Raw genomic sequence first — 13,446 nt, forward strand, 5'->3', positions numbered from 1 at the left:
AGTCCCGACTCCTGGCGCATCACAGGGGAGGGACCCAAAGGGAGAGCCAGCCCCCCTGCAAAGCCACCCCCCCTGCGACGAAGGAGGGGCAGGCATGATGCCCCACTCCTCAAGGACTCCCCAGCAGCTCCCACTCGCCTAGCAGCCCCCCGGCCCGTCAGGCTGTTCACAAAGGGAGCTGCTCCCCCCAGCCCCTGCTCCTGGCACGTGAGCTCCCCCCAGCACCCTGTTCTTGGGGCGTCCCCTGCTGCTGGAGAGAGCTGAGACTGGGGCTGCTTCATCCGTCCCCCACTCACAGCCTCCTCCTGGTGGTGTCGGCCAGCCCCGCGGTCCCAGCACTGGCCCGGCGCAGCCCCGCCGGGATCCCACCCCCGGCCCGGCCCCAAGGCGCAGGGCAAGCGAGGCTCCACCTGCCGGTCCGTCCCTTCGTGCTCCCGCCCCCTCTCCTGCCCTTTCACGGGAGCCTGCATGTGGCCCAGTGCGGCCACAGCTCACCCAGGCCCGACGATGCAGCCTGCAAGCCGCTCGCAGCTCGGCCCGCCGGGACGTCTGCATGGTGACGCCCTGGGGCTCCTGGCGAGTCACTGGGGCAGCCCCTGGCCTGCTCCTCCCCAGCCCAGCATCAGGCTGAACCAGTAACGCCCGCCCAGGGGGGCCTCACTGGGGACGAAACCCCAGAGCTTCAGTGCTGGACGCCCACGACCCTACGCCCACAGCTAATGGAGTGGCTCCGCTAGCTGGTAGCAGTAATAGGCTGTTACCTTCTTATATGGACCAGTCACTAGCGAGACGCAGAACACACAAGGACCAGTGGGCACATGATAACTAGTACGACCCCTCTCTCTTGCTAACAGGATGGGCCCCGGGAGCCAGGGCTTTGCGACGGGCTCAGCAGGAGGTTTGCTGAGGAACACTCAGCAATTTCATGGTGACCTTCCCACAGACAACTCTGGGGGGCGGGGGGTTGGCCGACGGACTGGAGAGTGGCGGGGGGGATTAAATCTAATCAGAGCCCTTTTCCTTAATAAATCATTCATCTTAATCAAACGCCCTCCCTCCTGCTCTAATAACTCAAGGCGTCAGGGACCCAGAAGCCACAACAATGCAGCTAATGGAACGATTTATTTTCATAATGGTGCCGGTGGGGAAGGGGGGTGGAGGGGGGGAAATCGGACGCACCGGGGGCAAGAGTTTCTAATTAGTGAATGAAATTTGATGTAAGGCTGGAGGAAGATGGATTCGCGGCTTGACAAGGGCCTTTCAGCTCATCAACGCTCCTGACAAGAGAGGTAAATTAAATTATTTCTAATTCGTCACTAACCTCCGGGGAGTCACCCGGCCACCGGGGAGAGGTGGGGCCAGGCCTCAGATAAACAGGCACTTGAAGGACTGCGGCGAAGCGAGTGCGGAGAGACGGGCTGGGTCCTCGTAACGCCGGGGGAGGTGCTTTGCCAGATAGGGGGTGAATTTATACAGTGTCAACAAATAAAATAATAACGCTGATCAATGACTACGTTTGCTGTTTGGCTAGAGTCCACCTGTCATCCTGTGAAGTGCAGCCAGCTCTGGGGTGGGATGCAGCAGGCCACTAACAGCACCTTGGCGGGATTCTGAGAATCGCGCAGCTGCGGAAGGTTTAGATTGTGGGAAAGATTCGCGTTTCTGACACAATCGGGGTCGCTGGGCATCTGTCTGAGACCAGCAGACAGCATCTGCTTTCAGGACTCAGGACAGGTGACAGTTTGACCCAGCCCAGATCCCAGCCCGGCTTCCAGCACTGCTGAGGGACTTTTTGGGACATCACCGGCTGCAGGACTGGGGCAGGAGGCTGTCCTGGTGAATCAGACTCGGCCCTTGGTGCCACTAATGCTCGAGATTTGATCGCCAGGCTGGTGAGACTTTGTGTTTTTCCTAAAGCCCCAGCTGCTGGAGTCCTGTGATGAGGGGCTCTGCGAGGATCCCCAATCCAGCATGTCAGGCATCCTCACGCTGACTGGGCCAGGCCCTGGAGAATGGCCAGGAGGAGACAGCCCCGCCCTGGCTCCTAGGCCTGGGCCCGAACTGGCCTCCTCGTTATCATTCTAATGGGGCTAATGCGGCTCTGTCCATCTAGCCTCGGTAGCCAGAGGGGATCTGTCCTGAGTGCAGACAGCGGCTCGGGCTGGGTTTAGCTGGAGGGCATCAGAGACCCCGGCCTCTTCTGCAACCTCCGGGATACAAAGCTGGGGGGGTGCCAACACTTTGGAGGCCAGAGCTAGAATTCAGAGGGATCTGGATAAATTGGGGAACTGGGCTAGAGACGACAACATGAAATTCCCCAAAGCCAAAGGGAAGGTGCTGCACGTCGGGAAGAAAAGCCAAATGCACAAATACAGACTGGGGGAGACCTGGCTGGGCAGCAGCGCTGCTGAGAAGGAGCTGGGAGTCTGGTGGATCACAGCCGCAGCATGGGTCAGCAATGCGATGCTGCTGCAAAAAACTCCAATGCAATTTTTGGTTGGATTAAGAGAGGCAGAGCCTGCAAGTCACGGGAGGGTATAGACCTACTCCTCTGCACGGGTTAGGCCTCAGCTGGAGAACTGGGGCCAGTTTTGGTCACTGATGTATTGAAAGGATCTAGAGACACTGGAAAGGATCCAGAGGCGAGCGACAAAGATGATCCCAGGGCTGGAACACAGCCGGACGAGCAGAGGCTGAAGGGACTGGGTATGTTCAGTTTGGAAAAGAGGAGATTGCGGGGAACATCACAGGGGTTTTCAGATACTTGAAAAGCTGCAATAATAAGATGGAGAAAAGTTGGTCTCTCTTGCCACGGGGCAGGATGAGAGGTGATGGGGTCAAACGACAGCAGAGCAGAGTTAGAGTCAATCTCAGGAGAAACTCGCTCCCCGTAAGAGCAGTCGGACAGTGGCACAGATGCTTTGGGGGGCTGTGGAAGCCCCTTCACTGGAGGTTTTCGAGAGGAGGCTGGAGCCGTTTGTGGGGGATGGGTTAGACCCCACAAGTCCTGCATTGGCAGGAGTTAGGCCAGCTGACCCGGGTGGTCCCTGTGGGGCTGTGGGTCTAGGCTGGCTCTGGGGACTTGCCCTGTGCCCTCACCATGGCGCAGTCCATGGGGTCACCTAGCAGCACCTCGGGGGGACCAGGTCTAGCCAGTGACTCCCCCAGACTGTCGCCTGCGTCCCCTGGGCGCTCTCCCAGCCAGTTACCAGCCAGGCTCCATCCGCTCGGCTTGCCAGGCCTGCCCGCTGCAAGTCACTGGCTGGCCGGGGTGGGGCCCAGGGCATCAGAGCCCGGGGGCAGGAGTCTGCAGCGGGAAGGCGCAGGATGGAGGATGTGGTCACAGGACCCACTCCATTCCCTGAGCTTCCTGCTGCCGGCTGCTCCCTCCCTCGGGGGCTGGGAGGTGGTGGTGCCACACAGCCCCGTGCTGGCGCAGAGTGGGGGTCTGCCAGGCACCGGGCCAGCCCAGCCGCCCACGACAGCCCAGCCGCCCGCCCCGGCCCAGCCGCCCGCGATAGCCCAGCCGCCCGCCCAGCCCCAGCCGCCCGCCCCGGCCCAGCCGCCCACGACAGCCCAGCCGCCCGCCCCAGCCCAGCCGCCCGCCCCGGCCCAGCCTCCCGCGATTGCCAAGCCCCCTGGCCCTGCCCAGCCGCCCGCCCCGGCCCAGCTGCCCGTGATGGCCAATCCGCCCGCCCCGGCCCAGCTGCCCGCGATGGCCAATCCGCCCGCCCTGGCCCAGCCGCCCGCGCCAGCCCAGGGATTTCATTTGGTTAATCTATTCCCCAGAAAGACGTCCATAAATAAGCAGCGCCTGGGTGGCCCCTCGTCTCGCTCTCGGAACGAAGGTGTCAGCTTAACGAGCCGAAGCCCTCAGCCTGATTACCCAGCCGCCGCTAAGAGGGAGCTGAGTGGAGTGATTGATATAACGAGCTCGTTAGACGCAGCGGCTTCGCCCGGTTCCGCACCTGCTTTATTTATTGCCTTAGCGACGGGCCCAGGGCGCAGGGGAAGGTTGGTTCAGGGGCTCGCACCTTCCACAGGGGGCTTCGCCCCACCTCCTCCTCCCCGCGGCCCCCACCACTGTGCCTGGCCACCGGCCCCCCTCTGGCCCTGCAGCACTGGCCCCAGGGCCGATGCGAGAGGTGCCAACTCCTAGGGGCTGATGCCAGCGCCAGGGCGGCCCGGTCCCCCAGAGACGCTTTCCACGGCACCACCCGAGTGGAGTAACATTGGCACCGAGCTGGAGGCTCTGAGCCCCAGCCCCACCGGGAGCTCAGCACCTCGCAGCCTCGGGCCCTGCCAGGCTCCGGCGCCAGACCAGGGGCAGCCCTGCCCGGCCCCCACCCCCGAGACGTCCCTTCACCCCGGCCCCCAGCAGCGAGATCAGGGCTGATCTCCAGTCCCCGGGGGTGATATCCCCGCAGGGCGGGGGGAGCAGCCCTATCAGTGACTTGGGGGGGGGGGAGCTTTGAGAAAAGCTGGCCCTGGAGGGCTCTGTGTCCTCCTAGCGCCCAGTGGCCGGTGGTCCAGGCAATCTGCTGATCCGCGCCCCACGCCCCACGCCCCCTTGCCCGGCCCCGTAGGCTTGCGGGGTCTCATACCTCCAGCCGGCTGGGCAGCCCCTCCCTGCTGTCACACTGGGCCAGAGCCTGGACCCAATGGACGAGGAGGCAGCCAGCCAGAGCCCCGTCTCTGGGCTCACCACCCTCCTCTGTCTGGCCCCATCAGCCCCCGCGAGGGCCGCAAAGCACCCTGCAGGCTCGCCTGGGGCGGGGCTCCTAGCCTGGGCCAGAGCATTCTCCCCATGGCACCGGTGGGGAAACTCGTTCAGCAGCAGGTCTCAAAGCCCTTCCCAGGCTGCAAGGGCTCGACGGGGAGGCCGGGCAGGGCTGTCATCCCTTGCACAGAGGGGAAACCGAGGCACAGAGAGGCCAAGTGCCTTGCCCCATTCACACGGGGTGTCTGTGGCACTCAGGGAATTGACCCAGAGCTTGCGGGCCCTAGGCACTGGGCCATCCTTCCTGCCCAAGGGCACCACTGGGACTAGAACCCAGGAGTCCTGACACCCCAGCTGTGCATCACCCCCTCCTGCTGCCCCTCACTCCCTCGTGTAGCCCCAAGCCAGACCCTGCCCCCAGCAGTGCCCCCCACCCTCCTGCCAGCCCGGCCCTGGGTCCCCTGCTGTGGCCACCCCCCCCCGCGCTGGGGAAGGGGTTAATCAGCAGCCAGAGAGGCCGGGGAATAAATGGCTGTTATCTCGCTAATGAGCTGACATTAATTAGAGCCCAAGGTCCTGGGAGAAGTGGCTGATTTCAGGGACGCCCGTTAAACCCGGCCCAGAGCGAGGGGGCAGCACTGCCCGTGGGGCAGGGCTCAGAGGGCTGCATTCCCCCCTGCGTGCCCAGGCCCTTCCCACGCCCTGCGATGGCCTGGTGCCAGGCTCCCCGTGCCCTCTCCATGGCCAGCGCTCAGAGCTGCCATCGCCGGCCTGACGCAGCCGGCAGGGCCCTGAGGGCTCTGGGTGGGGGGGGGAGCCCCCTCTGGACAGCTCTGGGGTAGGGACCTTTCGTGCTCACTCAGGACGAATGGCACCGGGGGAGGGGGCGCTCCACACACCCTCGCTGCCAGGCCATGGGCACCCCCCTGGCACAAGTGCTCTCCTGGAAATGGTTCAAGTGAGCACTTTGTGCTGCGACCGGGGCGGGGGGCGGGGGGCTCCCGGGGAGCGGCTGGTGGGGGAGGGGAATGGTCACCGGGACGTGGTCGGGGGGGGGCGGAGCAAAGGCAGGAAATTCTTTGCCCACTTTCCTGGCCCGTGAGGCAGGTGATCAGAGGCAGATGGGGCCAGACAGACGTGTGTGTGTGTGTGTGGGTGGGGGGGGGTGTTTGCTGCAGGCCGCAGCCAAATTCTAGGCTGCTTATTCCAGGCTGCAAAACTGGCGCCATGTCACGCCCCGTCTCCAAGCCAGGGTGCTGAGGAGACACTGGAGGTTTGCTCCGTCCCCCTGCGCCCCATGAACTGGGCCTGCCAGACACGGTCCCACAGCAGCAAGTACTTCGCACTCAGCCCTGAGCGGCAGCCACCTCTGGGCTGGAATGCAGCCGCTCTTTCTGCCCGGCTTGCTCCCCCAGCAACTGAAACGCAGCCGCCTCTGCCTGGGCTAGGGCCCTGGCTGCACCCGCGCTGGCCACGGCGGGAGCCAGGCCGTCGGGCGGGGAGGGGCAGGGCTCTGCGGTGGCACTGAGCTTTCTCTGTCTCCGGGGTGTGGCTGGCTGGCTCTGGCTCACACGCCCGGGTCTAGCTGATTGCCGTATGTGGGGTGGGGAGGGAATTTTCCCCCAGCTCAGACTGGCAGGGACCTTGGGGGTTTGTCTCCTTCCTCTGCAGCATGTGGGTCACTTGCCAGGTTCATCTGGGTGTATCTCACGTCAGCATTGCCCTGCCATGACAGGGGCCTTGGGCACTGGTGCCCCTCGCTCCCTCCTCTCCTTTGCCCGTGGCACATCGTGGGCCGGTCTCCTCTGGGTCTCATTTCGGTGGATAGGTTTGTGTGCGAGGGCTCGGGGGGGGGGGGCAGACTGGATGATCCCGACTGGCCTCAAACATCTGTGTTTGTCTCCACTGCAACAGAAGACCCGTGGTGCGGCTGGCCCGGGGCAGCTGCCTGGTGCCCGTGGGGCTCGGGCTGTGGGGCTAATGACTGCAGCATAGATGTGTGGGCTGGGCCTGGAGCCCTGGGACACCCTGACGGAGGGTGGGTCTCTGAGCCCGGGCTCCAGCCCGACCCCGAACGGCCTCACTGCAATCTTAGCCCTGCAGCCCAGCCGGCGCGGGCTCTGAGACCTGGTGCTGCAGGGTTTTCCTGTGCTGTGGAAATACCCTAGGAATAGCCTGGTGCCCCTACCCACTGGGCCAGCCCCCCCTGCTCTGTCCAGCAGGGACCCACTGGCACCAGGGCCTACAGGGGGTCCCGGCTCCAGGGCCCCTCCAGCCCTGACCCCTTAGTTCCTAGGGTTTATGTCTAACGTGTGCCGTGCTGTACACACACAGCGCCTGCCTCAGCAGCCTGCTATGATTTGTATTGCAGGAGCGGCTACCGGCCTGCGGGGGGGCGGTCTCTGACCCCACTGGGCAGGGCGCTGTGTGGACATGGCCCAAGCCCCACGGCGGGTGGGACTGAGGTGCCCAAGGGGCGGGTGAATCAGAGATGGGGGTGGGGACAAGGGTTCAGCCACAGACTGGCCTGGCGAGGGAAGTGCCGGGCACTCGAGGGCCTGGTGTCGCAGGGATGGCCCGGGAGGGGGCTGCAGATGAGGGGCTGCCTGGTGCCCACAGGGGAGGGGGACTGGGCCGAGAACAGCAGGTATCATGGGGCACCGAGAGGCAGGGACCCCAGTCCTGGGAGGTGGACTCGGCCCTGCTCCGGCGGGGGCCGGGCAGAGCTGGCTAAGAGCCGGGCCCGTGAATGGGCTCCCAGCCGATCACAGGTTACTTCTCAGCTCTTCATTTTGCCACAAATCATCGCAGGGCTGGAGGTTCGTTTACCTTCTCCACCAGCTGTCTGGAGCTTCCCAGACTCCAGCGATAGCAGGGACCCTGGGGGAGGCGGTGCAGAGAGGAGGGGCAGCGGCCCAAGGCAGACTCCCAAACCACAGGGCTGGCTCCCGGGAGGCCTGTGAGGTGCCGAAGGCCTCTGGAAAGGCAGTGGAGCCAGGGATCTGCCTAGCTGACCCAGTGAACGGCAGCATGACCTAGCGGGCTGAGCACTGAGCTGGGAGCCAGGGCTGCTGGGGGTCTCCCCCAGCTCCACGCTGACCCAGACCAGCCTCCTGGGGGGCAGAAACGTGGGTGCCGCCCTATGCACAGACCCACGGCTGGGAAGCTGCTGGCTCCGCCCGCGACTCCACGGGGCCTGATTTCATCCCGTGGCCCCCGCAGTCGTTTCAGGGGTGACTTCGCAAAGGTGGGGGCCTGTGACTCACCCACCGGGGGGCAGGGGCGCAGGGCAGCTCTGCAGACACGCCCGGGAGGGCGGCCGCCCTGCCTGCCCCGTGCAGCAGCGCAGGGCCACTCCCCATCCAGAGGGGGTGCTGGAGAGCAGCCTAGGGCCACTGGGGCCTAGGGCCACGGCGGGTCCCACCTGGGCCAGGCACTGACCGCTGGGAGCCAGGCACCGGCAAACTCCCGGATCATACCTCTGCCAATGCCCTCAATCCCGATCCGCACCCCCCTGCTAGCCTAGTCCTTGGTCCCTGCTCCTCACCCCTCAGATGTGCCAAGGAACCAACCTCCCAGAGCAAGACACATCGCCGTGGGCTGGATCGCAGGGCTGGAACTGTGGTTCCCCGCCCCAGGAAGCTGCGCTGGGAGCAGTGCCTGTGATCGGGAGGACAAGGACCCCTAAGGACGGTGCAATGAAGGGAGCATGGCGAGGTTACCCAGCGTCTCCGGGCCCAGGCAGCACTCAGGCCACGGCGGTTAGTTTGTGGTCGTGCATATTCCTGGGGAGGGCGCTCTTGCAAGCAGCCAGGGAGTTTGCTTTCTAACTACTGTCAGTTCTTGGGGCAGTTGCTCCCTGGGAACCAGGGGGTGGCGTTCGGGCTGAAATCCCTGAAAGAGGGGACTTACCTGCCTGCTCCTTGCGACCACCTCTGTCCCAGGACTGGGGCGTGACCAAGCAGCACTAAGAAAACACCCAGACTCCATGTCACTGATTGCTTCTCCAATGGGAAACTGACCTGCAAGGCCCTGACAGCTGCTGCCACTTGGCAAAGGGGTGACAACATGGCCTGGAACTCAGCACCCCTCCTGTCTGCATCCTGCTCTCCCCCTGCCCCGCATTGTTCCCAGCCGGCTCTGCCCTCCTCCAGCGCTGTGCTCCTGGCCCAGTGAGCAGCCCCTCTGAAGAGCCCTGCACGCCCAGGGAGCTGCACAGCTCCAGCCCCCGTCCCAGAGCTACCCTGCAGCGTGACGCCTGCTGCTGCCACCCGCAAGCCAGGAGCTCAGGGCTGCACACGGCTGCTGTCACATGGCTCTGGCCTGGCTGTGCCCTGGGGCGGGGGCTGGCGGGGGGGAAGGGGCCAGCCCATGATTGCTTTCACTTACTGCAATCCCCAGTGTTACTCAGCGGCCAGGTGCTGTCACTCCCGGCTTGATGGATGGGGAAGCCGGCTCCCTCCTTCCTGAGCTGGGAAATGAAGCTAATCAGACCCCAGACACCTTAGTCCAACTCGGAGCTGATTAATGACCCCTAAGCCTCTGAACTCATCAGCCCTCCTGGCATCTATCAAGGCCTGGGTGCCTCCCCTGCTGCTGGCTGCCTTGTCAATGGGATTCTCATCTACACAGGCCCGGGGCCCGTCTCTCTTCCTGCCCCCTTGTTCTCCTCAACCTCATTTCCCTGCAGCCGCTTGCGGAGCCAGCTGTGCCCAGAGGCGTTTGGAGAGGGAGCCCCGGAAGGGCCGTTCTGGGATTGCCCAGCTGGGGATGAGGATTCACAGAGGGGTCACAGAGGGGGGCCCAGGGACTGGGCTGGGGCATCATGCTTGTTAGCAGGGTCGCCCTTTGCTCCCCTCGGCTGGCTTGCTAACCTGCCTGTTGCAGATCTCCTCCCTCCCGCTTGCAGGCTCCAGCCATGTCCTCTCCCCAGCGAGCGACAGGGCCAGGCTCGAACGGAGCCTCTGGGGCGAATCCATCGGATCCCTGGCCTGGGGGCTCGTCGTTTCACAGCCTGTCCCGCCCGCTTTGCCGGCTGTTGCTGGCTGCACCAGGCACAGGGCAAGGACGAACCAGGCGGTTTGATGGGCTGAGGCCCCAGTCTCTGGCCTCTGCCCTACACAGGAGACTCCCCAGCCCTCCAGCCAGCGTAACCACAGGACACAGGGCCCACACAGAGCAGTTATGGGAGAGACCTGCCTCAGGACACCGCCAAGAGGGAGAACCAGGCCGGCCCCACAGCCAGCCCTGGAGTCAATGGAACTGCCCCCCGACACCCAGGGCCGCCCAGAGGATTCAGGGGGCCCCCGTTGCCAAATTGCCACTGAAGACCCGGAGCAGAAGAAGCTCCTGGGGCCTGGGCCTCATGAGAGTTTTCCGGGGCCCCCGGAGCAAGTGAAGGAGCCCACTCCAGGGGCCCCAAAAAACTCTCATGGGGGCCCCTGTGGGCCTGGGGCAAATTTCCCCACTTCCCCCCCCGGGCGGCCCTGCTGACACCAGCCAGTGGGTCTCCCCTCGCAGGCAGGGCGTGCTGGGGGCATCTCCTTGGAGCTGGCCGAAAACGGAGGTCCCGTCCCGTGAAAAATGTGGAAAACAATTTTTGTCCCAAATCAGGACAAAAAAGCCCCAAATGACCGATCTGCAGGAACTGAAATTGGGGGAAAGACCTGTGTTGGGTCAGGCGAGACGGCTCCTTGCAGGGCACGGGCGGGTATTTTGTCTCAGTTTCGGCCCCTTTGTTATTTAAACAATTTGTATCTCACACAAAGTAGATTCCGAAGTGACGATTTCGTTACAGACAGGGCAGAATGCTGCTTCCCCAGTCTCCTTCCTGAGCCAAAGGTTGTCAAATCAGGACCGATTTCTTGGGGAAAAAACGGGTTTAATCAAAACGGCATTTCCCAGCGGAAACCTGTTCGGATGCAGTTTTCCTGCCCAGCTGCGATCACCCTGGCTGCTGGCATCACCGTGTGCTGGAGATGGCTCCTGCCAGGGGCAATTCGCCTTCTCTGGCCGGCATGGCCGGCCCCACTGAAGAGCTCCTGCCTTCCCCTGGAGAAACAGGTTCCCCGGCAGCGTGTCTGTGCTGGGGGGCTCTGGAGTTGGGGAGTCCCGCATGCAGCAGGCGTTGGAGGGGATGCTGCCCGCTAGTGCCCGCACTAGCCTCTTCCCAGGGAGCGGAGTGAGCTGCGCTAGTCAGAAAATTGGGGGGGCCTGTGCCCCCTCCATGGCCCCGCCCCCTCCATGGCCCTGCCCCCTGTTGCTCCTCAGGCTCTGTCGATACTCACCCCTTCTTGTCAACTGTTGGCAAAGGGCCACGTCCACCCTGACGGAATTGGCCTCGTTAGCACTGACCCCCCCTCGGTACGGCGACCCCCATCTCTTCATGGGCTGTGTCTGTCCCTCCCTCCCGGCACCCGGGGACGTGGGCTCTGGCCCACGAAAGCTTCTGCCCCAATAACAGTGCTAGTCTCTAAGGTGCCCCAAGGACTCCTCACTGACTAACACGGGGACCCCTCTGAAACCTCCCCCCACTCGGAGGCCCTGCCCCCTGGCCAGGTCAGAGGCTGGGAGCCGGAGCCAGGCAGTGTGGAGCTGCTGCTGCACTGGCTGATGCCATGGTGGGGGCAGCCGCGGTGCCGCTGGGCGGGGTGACCTGGCTCTGGGGCCAGCCGTGCCCAGCACCCAAACTCCCTCCCAGAGCCCCGAGCCCACACCCCTCCTGCCCCCAAACTCCCCCCAGAGCCCGCACCCCTCCTGCCCCCAAACTCCCCCCAGAGCCTGTCTCCCTCCCACCCCCAAACTCCCTCCCAGAGCCCACCCCCCTCCTGCCCCGAGCCCGCACCCCTCCTGCCCCCAAACTCCCCCCAGAGCCCATCCCCCTTCTGCCCCCAAACTCCCCCCCAGAGCCTACACCCCTCCTGCACCCAAAGTCCCTCCCAGAGACCACCCCCTTCCTGCCCCCAAAGTCTCCTCAGAGACTGCCCCCCTCCCGCACCCAAACTCCCTCCCCAGAGCCCGCCCCCCTCCTGTGACGTTATTGATATAAACTGGGACCATATAGAACAGGGTTGCAACCAAGGTCCTGTAGTGGCACCAAATCTTAGGTAAAGGGGGTCATATGAGGTGTCTAAGACCAGGTTAGGGGTTGCTGGTTAGGATGATGCTGTCTGTGTGTCTGTATCATTTTGTAGTTGAAGTTATGAGTATTGGCTCTGTACTGTCTGTATTTCAAATCTGTGCTGTGCTGCTGGGTGACACCCCAGACAAGTTGGTGTCAGCTCTGCCTAGCCTGCTTGATGGCCCATTAAGGACCATCAGCTACACAATTGACCCATGGAGAGAAGGCAGACATGCCTTGTGACTCAGCAAAGTGCAGGGACTGGCCCATGTGACTCCAGACTCCATTTTGCTGTAATTTTCCACAGTAAGAACAAAGAGGTTCTTACACCTGGAAAAGCCTATATAAGGCTGATGCCTCATCTCCATCTGGTCTTCAATCCTGCTTCTTATCTCTGGAGGAACTTTGCTACAAACTGAAGCTCTACACAAGGGACTGATGACCCATCCCAGCGGGGGATGCTCCAGAGACTTGATTTGAACCTGCAGTTTATGCCATCACTGCTACAAGCCTGAACTAAGAACTTTGCCATCACTGTATGGAATTGATTCCATTTAACCAATTCTAGCTCTCATCTCTTTTTCCTTTTATGAATAAACCTTTAGATTTTAGATTCTAAAGGATTGGCAACAGCGTGATTTGTGGGTAAGATCTGATGTGTATATTGACCTGGGTCTGGGGCTTGGTCCTTTGGGATCGAGGGAACCTTTTTCTTTTATTGGGGTGTTGGTTTTCATAACCATTCATCCCCAGGACGAGTGGCACTGGTGGTGATACTGGGAGACTGGAGTGTCTAAGGGAATTGCTTGTGTGACTTGTGGTTAGCCAATGGGGTGAAACTAAAGTCCTCTTTGTCTGGCTGGTTTGGTTTGCCTTAGAGGTGGAAAACGCCCAGCCTAGGGCTGTGACTGCCCTGTTTGAGCAATTGGTCCTGAATTGGCACCTCAGTTGGGTCCCACCAGAACCGCATCGTCACACCTCCCGCCCCCAAACTCCCTCCCAGAGCCTTAAGCAGGTGTGTGGTGGGACTTGGACCTGTTCTGGGCACCACCAAAAATTATACAAACCTGCCGCCCCGACTCAGTTTGAATGGTCCCTCCAAGACGTGCTGGGCGCTACCTTGTGGGCGTTACCCCAGGAGCAAACATTTGAAATCCGGGTACAGAGCCAATACTCATAACGTCAAATACAAAAATGATACTTGCACCTAGACAGCATCATCCTAACCAGCAACCAGAACCTTGTCCTGGACATCTTACGTGCCACGTGTCGTCCAAGATTCGTTGCGAGTGTACAATAATGGCTGCAGCAATGATCTATCTAGTCATGGCTTAATCAGGTAACGCCACACCTGTCCTCAGCCGTTAAGAACAATTCTTCTCCCTCCTCCTTGTAACCACCTTTCATGTACTTGAAACTGGTATCACCTCCCCTCTCAGGCTGCTCTTCTCCAGACTAAACAAACTCCATTTTCCCAGTCTCCCCTCATAGCTCATGTTTACTAGACCTGTAACCAGTTGTGATGCTATTCCCACCCTGGGCTCCTCCACACACCACAGCTCTACCAATGCCCCTCACTCCCGACCTGCAGCCCCCGATAGCCCAG

This window comes from Mauremys mutica, chromosome 10 (genome assembly GCF_020497125.1).
Source record: "Mauremys mutica isolate MM-2020 ecotype Southern chromosome 10, ASM2049712v1, whole genome shotgun sequence".
NCBI classification, from domain to species: domain Eukaryota; kingdom Metazoa; phylum Chordata; order Testudines; family Geoemydidae; genus Mauremys; species Mauremys mutica.